General features: G+C 60.6%; 1 long non-coding RNA gene across 1 annotated transcript; it reads right to left on the bottom strand.

Annotated features, from left to right (window-relative positions):
- Positions 1–4,806: 4,806 nt before the first annotated feature.
- On the bottom strand, positions 4,807–12,777 carry LOC132396168 (uncharacterized). The gene is made up of 3 exons (XR_009512883.1): positions 12,634–12,777; positions 8,229–8,333; positions 4,807–6,310 (listed from the first exon to the last, which is right to left on the bottom strand). It is a non-coding gene; the product is annotated as an uncharacterized LOC132396168 (long non-coding RNA).
- Positions 12,778–13,061: the final 284 nt, after the last annotated feature.

Below are 13,061 nucleotides of genomic sequence, written 5' to 3'. Positions count from 1 at the left end.
ACTCACCCCTCCTTCACTGCCCCACTCACACTCACCCCTCCTTCACTGCCCCACTCACACGCATCCCTCCTTCACTGCCCCACTCACACCCACAGACACTCACACTCATCCACACTCACCCCTCCTTCACTGCCCCACTCACACTCACCCCTCCTTCACTGCCCCACTCACACTCATCCCTCCTTCACTGCCCCACTCACACCCACAGACACTCACACTCATCCACACTCACCCCTCCTTCACTGCCCCACTCACACTCACCCCTCCTTCACTGCCCCACTCACACCCACAGACACTCACACTCACCCCTCCTTCACTGCCCCACTCACACTCACAGACACTCACACTCATCCACACTCACCCCTCCTTCACTGCCCCACTCACACTCACAGACACTCACACTCATCCACACTCACCCCTCCTTCACTGCCCCACTCACACTCACCCCTCCTTCACTGCCCCACTCACACTCACAGACACTCACACTCATCCACACTCACCCCTCCTTCACTGCCCCACTCACACTCACCCCTCCTTCACTGCCCCACTCACACTCACCCCTCCTTCACTGCCCCACTCACACTCATCCCTCCTTCACTGCCCCACTCACACCCACAGACACTCACACTCATCCACACTCACCCCTCCTTCACTGCCCCACTCACACTCACCCCTCCTTCACTGCCCCACTCACACCCACAGACACTCACACTCACCCCTCCTTCACTGCCCCACTCACACTCACAGACACTCACACTCATCCACACTCACCCCTCCTTCACTGCCCCACTCACACTCACAGACACTCACACTCATCCACACTCACCCCTCCTTCACTGCCCCACTCACACTCACAGACACTCACACTCATCCACACTCACCCCTCCTTCACTGCCCCACTCACACTCACCCCTCCTTCACTGCCCCACTCACACTCACAGACACTCACACTCATCCACACTCACCCCTCCTTCACTGCCCCACTCACACTCACAGACACTCACACTCATCCACACTCACCCCTCCTTCACTGCCCCACTCACACTCACCCCTCCTTCACTGCCCCACTCACACTCACCCCTCCTTCACTGCCCCACTCACACTCACAGACACTCACACTCATCCACACTCACCCCTCCTTCACTGCCCCACTCACACTCACAGACACTCACACTCATCCACACTCACCCCTCCTTCACTGCCCCACTCACACTCACAGACACTCACACTCATCCACACTCACCCCTCCTTCACTGCCCCACTCACACACCCCTCCTTCACTGCCCCACTCACACTCACCCCTCCTTCACTGCCCCACTCACACTCACAGACACTCACACTCATCCACACTCACCCCTCCTTCACTGCCCCACTCACACTCACCCCTCCTTCACTGCCCCACTCACACTCACAGACACTCACACTCATCCACACTCACCCCTCCTTCACTGCCCCACTCACACTCACAGACACTCACACTCATCCACACTCACCCCTCCTTCACTGCCCCACTCACACTCACCCCTCCTTCACTGCCCCACTCACACTCACAGACACTCACACTCATCCACACTCACCCCTCCTTCACTGCCCCACTCACACACCCCTCCTTCACTGCCCCACTCACACTCACCCCTCCTTCACTGCCCCACTCACACTCACAGACACTCACACTCATCCACACTCACCCCTTCTTCACTGCCCCACTCACACTCACCCCTCCTTCACTGCCCCACTCACACTCACAGACACTCACACTCATCCACACTCACCCCTCCTTCACTGCCCCACTCACACCCACAGACACTCACACTCATCCACACTCACCCCTCCTTCACTGCCCCACTCACACTCACCCCTCCTTCACTGCCCCACTCACACTCACAGACACTCACACTCATCCACACTCACCCCTCCTTCACTGCCCCACTCACACTCACAGACACTCACACTCACCCCTCCTTCACTGCCCCACTCACACTCACAGACACTCACACTCATCCACACTCACCCCTCCTTCACTGCCCCACTCACACTCACCCCTCCTTCACTGCCCCACTCACACTCACAGACACTCACACTCATCCACACTCACCCCTCCTTCACTGCCCCACTCACACTCATCCACACTCACCCCTCCTTCACTGCCCCACTCACACCCACAGACACTCACACTCATCCACACTCACCCCTCCTTCACTGCCCCACTCACACTCACCCCTCCTTCACTGCCCCACTCACACCCACAGACACTCACACTCATCCACACTCACCCCTCCTTCACTGCCCCACTCACACTCATCCACACTCACCCCTCCTTCACTGCCCCACTCACACTCACAGACACTCATCCCTCCTTCACTGCCCCACTCACTCATCCACACTCACCCCTCCTTCACTGCCCCACTCACACTCATCCACACTCATGGTGTTCCCTATTCGTCTGTAACAAAGTATATGAATCCTCACACTGTGCACATTTCCCAGTCAGAGTAATTCCATTCCTGGCTCAGAGACGACTTGTTTACTGTCTCGCAGACATCCTGCCACCCATGAACTTCACCACCAGAGCCCAGTACCTGGGCAACAGGACACACACTCACCGGGATGGTAGCACCGGCTGACCCATGGACTGGGTTAGGAAAACTGGCCAAGGACCAGGACAGGGAAGGGGAAGCGGGATGGGGACACCAGCCAACCCGGTGGGATTGGGGACTGGGATGGGGAAGGGGTACAGGGGCACTGACCAACCTGCGGACTGGGATGGGGAAGAGGCACTGGCCAACCCGGTGGGATTGGGGACTGGGATGGGGAAGCGGGATGGGGACACCAGCCAACCCGGTGGGATTGGGGACTGGGATGGGGAAGGGGTACAGGGGCACTGGCCAACCTGGTGGGATTGGGGACTGGGATGGGGAAGGGGTACAGGGGCACTGGCCAACCTGGTGGGATTGGGGACTGGGATGGGGAAGAGGTACAGGGGCACTGACCAACCTGGTGGGATTGGGGACTGGGATGGGGAAGGGGTACAGGGGCACTGACCAACCTGCGGACTGGGATGGGGAAGAGGCACTGGCCAACCCGGTGGGATTGGGGACTGGGATGGGGAAGGGGTACAGGGTCACTGGCCAACCTGCAGACTGGGATGGGGAAGGGGTACAGGGGCACTGGCCAACCCGGTGGGATTGGGGACTGGGATGGGGAAGGGGTACAGGGGCACTGACCAACCCGGTGGGATTGGGGACTGGGATGGGGAAGGGGTACAGGGGCACTGACCAACCTGCGGACTGGGATGGGGAAGGGGTACAGGGACACTGACCAACCTGCGGACTGGGATGGGGAAGGGGTACAGGGGCACTGACCAACCTGCGGACTGGGAAGGGGAAGAGGAAGGGGTACAGAGGCACTGGCCAACCCGGTGAGATTGGGGACTGGGATGGGGAAGGGGTACAGGGGCACTGACCAACCCGGTGGGATTGGGGACTGGGATGGGGAAGGGGTACAGGGGCACTGGCCAACCCGGTGGGATTGGGGACTGGGATGGGGAAGGGGTACAGGGGCACTGACCAACCCGGTGGGATTGGGGACTGGGATGGGGAAGGGGTACAGGGGCACTGACCAACCTGCGGACTGGGAAGGGGAAGGGGTACAGGGGCACTGACCAACCTGCGGACTGGGAAGGGGAAGGGGTACAGGGGCACTGACCAACCTGCGGACTGGGATGAGGAAGGGGTACAGGGGCATTGACCAACCTGCGGACTGGGATGGGGATGAGGAAGGGGTACAGGGGCACTGACCAACCTGCGGACTGGGATGGGGATGAGGAAGGGGTACAGGGGCATTGACCAACCTGCGGACTGGGAAGGGGAAGGGGTACAGGGGCATTGACCAACCTGCGGACTGGGATGGGGATGAGGAAGGGGTACAGGGGCATTGACCAACCTGCGGACTGGGATGGGGATGAGGAAGGGGTACAGGGGCACTGACCAACCTGCGGACTGGGATGGGGAAGGGGTACAGGGGCACTGACCAACCTGCGGACTGGGAAGGGGAAGGGGTACAGGGGCATTGACCAACCTGCGGACTGGGATGGGGATGAGGAAGGGGTACAGGGGCACTGACCAACCTGCGGACTGGGAAGGGGAAGGGGTACAGGGGCACTGACCAACCTGCGGACTGGGAAGGGGAAGGGGTACAGGGGCACTGACCAACCTGCGGACTGGGAAGGGGAAGGGGTACAGGGGCACTGACCAACCTGCGGACTGGGAAGGGGAAGGGGTACAGGGGCACTGACCAACCTGCGGACTGGGATGGGGATGAGGAAGGGGTACAGGGGCACTGACCAACCTGCGGACTGGGAAGGGGAAGGGGTACAGGGGCATTGACCAACCTGCGGACTGGGATGGGGATGAGGAAGGGGTACAGGGGCATTGACCAACCTGCGGACTGGGATGGGGATGAGGAAGGGGTACAGGGGCACTGACCAACCTGTGGACTGGGAAGGGGAAGGGGTACAGGGGCACTGACCAACCTGCGGACTGGGAAGGGGAAGGGGTACAGGGGCACCGGCCGACCCGGAGAATGGGATGTGGATGGAGGGCGAGGGCACCGGTCAACCCACCAACTGGGATGGGGCTACTGACTGACCCACAAATTGTGACAGGGTACTAGCCGTAGACGGGATAGGGAAGGGAAGGGGCACGGGGGCACTGGCTGACCCGCGGACCAGGATGGAATGGCCACATTGACTGATCTCGAGACAGGAGACTGCGAGTTCAGTCATTCAAACACAGACTTCTAAATCACTTTCATGTTTTTTATTTAAAGCTGATAACACTGAGTCAATCTGCTGCTGTTTAAAAATATCTACAAATTGTCAAGCAAATGTCCCTGAATTAAAACACTTAAAATCTGTTGTGTCTGACCTTCACTAAAATGGGTTAAACGTCCCGACTACAGATCCTGGGAACTGGGATCTCTCCGAGCCTGGAACAATCTGGGTTCATGCCAGATCCCAGGACTTCCAGCATCAACTGGATTTGGCCCGGATTCAGGGAATAGGTTCTGTTTGTTCCGTGCTGGGAATACTGATGCCGGGAATGTGACCTGTGACTGGAAAAACCCCGGAGACCTGGATGATCCAGGGATCCTGCAGCATGGGAATCCTCAAAAAATTAGGATCAACTCAGCCTTGAGCTGCGATTGGTTCAGAGAAGAACTGAAGTTCAAAAGTGCATAGAGCTTTAATCGGTCACCCAAAAGGGATGGCAGGTGTGATGGGCTGAGTGGTCTCCTCTCAGAGTGCAGAGCAACCCATCTCTCCAAGACTGGTGACTGCTACTCCCCCCAGCAACTGCACCTCCCTCAATTCCACAAGTTTCTCGCCACCTCACCGTTTCTGTCATCATCCAATATCCTTCCCTGGAGCGAAGACTGAAGGAACAGGTGCTGAACAAGGATTTCCACAAGTCAGGGTCACTCCACATGAAGCAGTTCGGAAGCACGGAGGGAAGTTGCCCAAGGATGGTTATAGATACAATCGCTGTCCCTCCCATCCCGAGACGGCAGTGACAGCTACACTCTTCGTATTCTCAACGCGTTAATCCCCCCGTCAGGGTATCCCGTGGGATTGAGGGAGGGGTCAGGCAGAGGGCATGTGCCCCGATAATCAGAGGGTGAAGGAGGGGACAGTGGTCTCCTTTGGTCTGTCTCTCCCAGGGAGGTGAGAGAGTGGGTCCAGAGATGGTCAGCTGTCCGGGGAGCTGCCTTGCAGAGAAGGTGAGGGACCGAGTGCTGGGAGGGGAGAGACCGAGAGGATGAGGTGCTGTCTGTCTGAAGCAAGGAGCAGGGGTCCCATGCGAGGCAAACGTAGCTACCTTGACCAAGGAGAATGGAAGATTGGGTGGGGAGCGCCTAGAGCTTGATAAACGTGTAGAACACATGAACATCCCCACTGCTGGGCAGCAATGCGTGTAAGAATATTAACAAACAAGCCAGTAGTACGGGGTGGGGTGGAGTGGTGTACTTAGCAGCCAACAATCCCAGCTAATGAAAACAGGATTGACCCCCTTGCCCCCGCACACAGGATGGGCCCCGATCGGATCTCGAGAGTAAGGGGAAGAGTTGCAGGCTGCCTTGCTGGAGGGGTCAGCAAGACCAGAGGCCGAGAGCAGCTGACACGGCGGTCCGGATCCCTCCCTCTCCTCTCCTCTCACGGTGGGTGTCCCAGCACTACTCAGCACGAGTCCGAATCACCGTGAGCCTGCGCGTCACACGTCTCCAAAGGGCTCCCGGCACATTCCGGCAGGATCTGCAGGGGCAGAATTTGGGAAGAAGTGACGAACGCCAGCAGGTGAAGTGATCGTCCAGCGTCTCCGCACAGTGCGATCCCACAGAGGCCCCAGGGTGTGTCTGCTCACTGACGCTGGGGCAGGCATTGGCCACGAAGGGCGGGGTGGATTCCTGTCTCCTACCACAAACCTGTGGGCTACGGGGAATTACCCACCACAGTTACTGCCTCAACAATCAGGCAGCCCCCTCTCCAGTATTGCTTCCCCCACAGTGGGGCCCAGCCCACTGTATCACCCCTCCCACAGTGTGTCTGACCCCCCCCAGTATCACCCCTCCCACAGTGTGTCTGAACCCCCCCCCAGTATCACCCCTCCCACAGTGTGTCTGACCCCCGCAGTATCACCCCTCCCACAATGTGTCTGAACCCCCCCAGTATCACCCCTCCCACAGTGTGTCTGACACCCCCCCAGTATCACCCCTCCCACAGTGTGTCTGACCACCCCAGTATCGCCCCTCCCACAGTGTGTCTGAACACCCCCCCCAGTATCACCCCTCCCACAGTGAGTCTGACACCCCAGTATCACCCCTCCCACAGTGTGTCTGAACCCCCCCCAGTATCACCCCTCCCACAGTCTGAACCCCCCCCCCAGTATCACCCCTCCCACAGTGGGTCTGACCCCCCAGTATCACCCCTCCCACAGTGGGTTTGATCCCCCCAGTATCACCCCTCCCACAGTGTGTCTGACCCCCCCCAGTATCACCCCTCCCACAGTGTCTGAACCCCCCCCAGTATCACCCCTCCCACAGTGTGTCTGACCCCCGCAGTATCACCCCTCCCACAGTGTGTCTGAACCCCCCCCAGTATCACCCCTCCCACAGTGTGTCTGAACACCCCCCCCCAGTATCACCCCTCCCACAGTGGGTCTGACCACCCAGTATCACCCCTCCCACAGTGTGTCTGAACCCCCCCCAGTATCACCCCTCCCACAGTGTCTGAACCCCCCCCCCAGTATCACCCCTCCCACAGTGGGTCTGACCCCCCAGTATCACCCCTCCCACAGTGTCTGAACCCCCCCCAGTATCACCCCTCCCACAGTGGGTCTGACCCCCCAGTATCACCCCTCCCACAGTGTCTGAACCCCCCCCCAGTATCACCCCTCCCACAGTGGGTCTGACCCCCCAGTATCACCCCTCCCACAGTGTCTGAACCCCCCCCCCAGTATCACCCCTCCCACAGTGGGTCTGACCCCCCAGTATCACCCCTCCCACAGTGGGTCTGATCCCCCCAGTATCACCCCTCCCACAGTGTGTCTGAACCCCCCCCAGTATCACCCCTCCCACAGTGTCTGAACCCCCCCCCAGTATCACCCCTCCCACAGTGGGTCTGACCCCCCAGTATCACCCCTCCCACAGTGGGGCCCACCCCCCAGTATCACCCCTCCCACAGTGGGTCTGATCCCCCCAGTATCACCCCTCCCACAGTGGGGCCCACCCCCCCAGTATCACCCCTCCCACAGTGGGTCTGACCCCCCCAGTATTACCCCTCCCACAGTGGGTCTGATCCCCCCAGTATCACCCCTCCCACAGTGTGTCTGACCCCCCAGTATCACCCCTCCCACAGTGTGTCTGACACCCCCCCCAGTATCACCCCTCCCACAGTGTGTCTGACACCCCCCCCAGTATCACCCCTCCCACAGTGGGGCCCACCCCCCAGTATCACCCCTCCCACAGTGTATCTGACCCCCCAGTATCACCCCTCCCACAGTGTGTCTGACACCCCCCCCCAGTATCACCCCTCCCACAGTGGGTCTGATCCCCCCAGTATCACCCCTCCCACAGTGGGTCTGATCCCCCCAGTATCACCCCTCCCACAGTGGGTCTGATCCCCCCAGTATCACCCCACCCACAGTGTGACCCTGGGGCTGGGGTTTGCATACCTGGAATGGGCTGCTAACCCCGACGACACAGTCCATGTTGCTGCTGTAGTAGCACAGTATGTACTCCCCTGCGTCCTGCGGGACGTCCTCACCGTTCAGAAACACCTGGTGGGTGAACAAACACTGGTGCTCAGAGCAAAACCCCCCCCTCGGAGTATCGACCGGGGGACATCCCCCGCCTCGGAGTATCGACCGGGGGACAACCCCCCCCTCGGTGTATCGACCGGGGGACAACCCCCCCTCGGAGTATCGACCGGGGGGCATCCCCGCCCTCGGAGTATCGACCGGGGGACAACCCCCCCCTCGGAGTATCGACCGGGGGACAACCCCCCCTCGGAGTATCGACCGGGGGACGTCCCCCCCTCGGAGTATCGACCGGGGGACGACCACCCCTCGGAGTATCGACCGGGGGACGTCCCCCCCCTCGGAGTATCGACAGGGGGACATCCCCCCCTCGGAGTATCGACCGGGGGACATCCCCCCCTCGGAGTATCGACCGGGGGACAACCCCCCCCTCGGAGTATCGACCGGGGACATCCCCCCCCTCGGAGTATCGACCGGGGGACATCCCCCCCTCGGAGTATCGACCGGGGGACATCCCCCCCCTCGGAGTATCGACCGGGGGACAACCCCCCCCACGGAGTATCGACCGGGGGACGTCCCCCCCTCGGAGTATCGACCGGGGGACGTCCCCCCCTCGGAGTATCGACCGGGGGACGTCCCCCCCTCGGAGTATCGACCGGGGGACGTCCCCCCCTCGGAGTATCGACCGGGGGACGTCCCCCCCTCGGAGTATCGACCGGGGGACGTCCCCCCCTCGGAGTATCGACCGGGGGACGTCCCCCCCTCGGAGTATCGACCGGGGGACGTCCCCCCCTCGGAGTATCGACCGGGGGACATCCCCCCCTCGGAGTATCGACCGGGGGACATCCCCCCCTCGGAGTATCGACCGGGGGGCATCCCCCCCTCGGAGTATCGACCGGGGGACAACCCCCCCTCGGAGTATCGACCGGGGACAACCCCCCCTCGGAGTATCGACCGGGGGACATCCCCCCCCTCGGAGTATCGACCGGGGACATCCCCCCCTCGGAGTATCGACCGGGGGACATCCCCCCCCTCGGAGTATCGACCGGGGGACATCCCCCCCTCGGAGTATCGACCGGGGGACATCCCCCCCCTCGGAGTATCGACCGGGGGACATCCCACCCCTCGGAGTATCGACCGGGGGGCATCCCCCCCCTCGGAGTATCGACCGGGGGGCATACCCCCCTCGGAGTATCGACCGGGGGACATCCCCCCCTCGGAGTATCGACCGGGGGACATCCCCCCCACTCGGAGTATCGACCGGGGGGCATCCCCCCCTCGGAGTATCGACCGGGGGGCATCCCCCCCCTCGGAGTATCGACCGGGGGACATCCCCCCCCCTCGGAGTATCGACCGGGGGACAACCACCCCCTCGGAGTATCGACCGGGGGACATCCCCCCCTCGGAGTATCGACCGGGGGGGGCATCCCCCCCCTCGGAGTATCGACCGGGGGGCATCCCCCCCTCGGAGTATCGACCGGGGGACATCCCCCCCCTCGGAGTATCGACCGGGGGACATCCCCCCCCTCGGAGTATCGACCGGGGGGCATCTCCCCCCTCGGAGTATCGACCGGGGACATCCCCCCCTCGGAGTATCGACCGGGGGGCATCCCCCCCTCGGAGTATCGACCGGGGGACATCCCGCCCCTCGGAGTATCGACCGGGGGACGTCCCCCCCTCGGAGTATCGACCGGGGGACGTCCCCCCCCTCGGAGTATCGACCGGGGGACGTCCCCCCCCTCGGAGTATCGACCGGGGGACGTCCCCCCCTCGGAGTATCGACCGGGGGACATCCCGCCCCTCGGAGTATCGACCGGGGGACATCCCGCCCCTCGGAGTATCGACCGGGGGGCTTCCCCCCGCTCGGAGTATCGACCGGGGGGCATCCCCCCCCTCGGAGTATCGACCGGGGGGCATCCCCCCCCTCGGAGTATCGACCGGGGGACATCCCCCCCCTCGGAGTATCGACCGGGGACATCCCCCCCTCGGAGTATCGACCGGGGACAACCCCCCCCCTCGGAGTATCGACCGGGGGACATCCCCCCCTCGGAGTATCGACCGGGGGGCATCCCCCCCCTCGGAGTATCGACCGGGGACATCCCCCCCTCGGAGTATCGACAGGGGGACAACCCCCCCTCGGAGTATCGACCGGGGGACATCCCCCCCTCGGAGTATCGACCGGGGGACAACCCCCCCTCGGAGTATCGACCGGGGGACATCCCCCCCCCCTCGGAGTATCGACCGGGGGACATCCCCCCCCCCTCGGAGTATCGACCGGGGGACATCCCCCCCCCCTCGGAGTATCGACCGGGGGACATCCCCCCCCCCTCGGAGTATCGACCGGGGGACATCCCCCCCCCCTCGGAGTATCGACCAGGGGACAACCCCCCCTCGGAGTATCGACCGGGGGACATCCCCCCCCCTCGGAGTATCGACCGGGGGACAACCCCCCCTCGGAGTATCGACCGGGGGACATCCCCCCCCTCGGAGTATCGACCGGGGGACATCCCCCCCTCGGAGTATCGACCGGGGGACATCCCCCCCCTCGGAGTATCGACCGGGGGACATCCCCCCCTCGGAGTATCGACCGGGGACAACCCCGCCCTCGGAGTATCGACCGGGGGGCATCCCCGCCCTCGGAGTATCGACCGGGTGTGGTAACAGGCGCTTTGTCCCAGTGGGTGCACGCTGCCCAATTACAATCATGTGACCAATTAACCTACCAACCGGAACGTCACTGGAATGTGCGAGGAAACCCACGCAGTCACGGGGAGAACGTACAAACTCCTTACAGACAGTGGGGGGAATTAAACCCGGGAAATAATGCCGCTGCAAGTATCACAGACACTCAACCTCGAGTGGGTTCAATTCCGGCACGATAACGAGATCGTTAGTGTAACCTTTACATCACCAGCTGCCGGGTTCAATTCCAGCACGATAACGAGATCGTTAGCGTAACCTTTACATCACCAGCTGCCAGGTTCAATTCCAGCACGATAACGAGATCGTTAGCGTAACCTTTACATCACCAGCTGCCAGGTTCAATTCCAGAACGATAACGAGATCGTTAGTGTAACCCTTTACATCACCAGCTGCCGGGTTCAATTCCAGCACGATAACGAGATCGTTAGTGTAACCCTTTACATCACCAGCTGCCGGGTTCAATTCCAGCACGATAACGAGATCGTTAGTGTAACCTTTACATCACCAGCTGCCGGGTTCAATTCCGGCACGATAACGAGATCGTTAGCGTAACCTTTACATCACCAGCTGCCGGGTTCAATTCCAGCACGATAACGAGATCGTTAGTGTAACCTTTACATCACCAGCTGCCGGGTTCAATTCCAGCACGATAACGAGATCGTTAGTGTAACCCTTTACATCACCAGCTGCCGGGTTCAATTCCGGCACGATAACGAGATCGTTAGCGTAACCTTTACATCACCAGCTGCAGGGTTCAATTCCGGCACGATAACGAGATCGTTACCGTAACCTTTACATCACCAGCTGCCGGGTTCAATTCCGGCACGATAACGAGATCGTTAGCGTAACCTTTACATCACCAGCTGCCGGGTTCAATTCCGGCACGATAACGAGATCGTTAGCGTAACCTTTACATTACCAGCTGCCGGGTTCAATTCCAGCACGATAACGAGATCGTTAGCGTAACCTTTACATCACCAGCTGCCGGGTTCAATTCCAGCACGATAACGAGATCGTTAGCGTAACCTTTACATCACCAGCTGCCGGGTTCAATTCCAGCACGATAACGAGATCGTTAGCGTAACCTTTACATCACCAGCTGCCGGGTTCAATTCCGGCACGATAACGAGATCGTTAGTGTAACCTTTACATCACCAGCTGCCGGGTTCAATTCCGGCACGATAACGAGATCGTTAGTGTAACCCTTTACATCACCACCTGCCGGGTTCAATTCCGGCACGATAACGAGATCGTTAGCGTAACCTTTACATCACCAGCTGCCGGGTTCAATTCCAGCACGATAACGAGATCGTTAGCGTAACCTTTACATCACCAGCTGCCGGGTTCAATTCCAGCACGATAACGAGATCGTTAGCGTAACCTTTACATCACCAGCTGCCGGGTTCAATTCCAGCACGATAACGAGATCGTTAGCGTAACCCTTTACATCACCAGCGGTCAGGGCTCTATTTCCACCGCTGTCTGTATGTTCTCCCCGTGGCTTTGCTGGTTTCCTCTGTGTGCTCCTGTTTCTTCCCACATTCCAATGATGTACGGTTTAGAGTTCGTGAGTTGTGGGCTTGCTGTGTTGCTGCCCGAGGAAAGGGGTTTTACTCACCTGATAAACATCTTCATTAACCTGTAGCTCATCATCTTTCACCCAGAGATACGTCACGTAGTCCCTGGACTTCGGAATCCTGTCTGCAGGAGCAAAGGTCGTCAGTGGCTTCCCCTCCTACGTGGACACCCCCAACCTCTCACACCAACTCACCTCTCCCACAGTGTGACCCTCAGTACCACCCCTCCCACAGTGTGACCCTCCCTCAGTACCACCCCTCCCACAGTGACCCTCCCTCAGTACCACCCCTCCCACAGTGTGACCCTCCCTCAGTACCACCCCCCCACAGTGTGATAATCCTTCAATACACCCCTCCCCCAGTGTGACCCTCCCTCAGTACCACCCCTCCCACAGTGTGACCCTCCCTCAATACCACCCCTCCCCCAGTGTGACCCTCCCTCAGTACCACCCTCCCACAGTGTGACCCT

This window comes from Hypanus sabinus, chromosome 6 (assembly GCF_030144855.1).
Source record: "Hypanus sabinus isolate sHypSab1 chromosome 6, sHypSab1.hap1, whole genome shotgun sequence".
In the NCBI taxonomy this organism is placed as follows: Eukaryota; Metazoa; Chordata; class Chondrichthyes; order Myliobatiformes; family Dasyatidae; genus Hypanus; species Hypanus sabinus.
The sequence above is the reverse complement of the archived record's forward strand: the minus strand, read 5'-3'. Positions and strand labels throughout refer to the sequence as shown.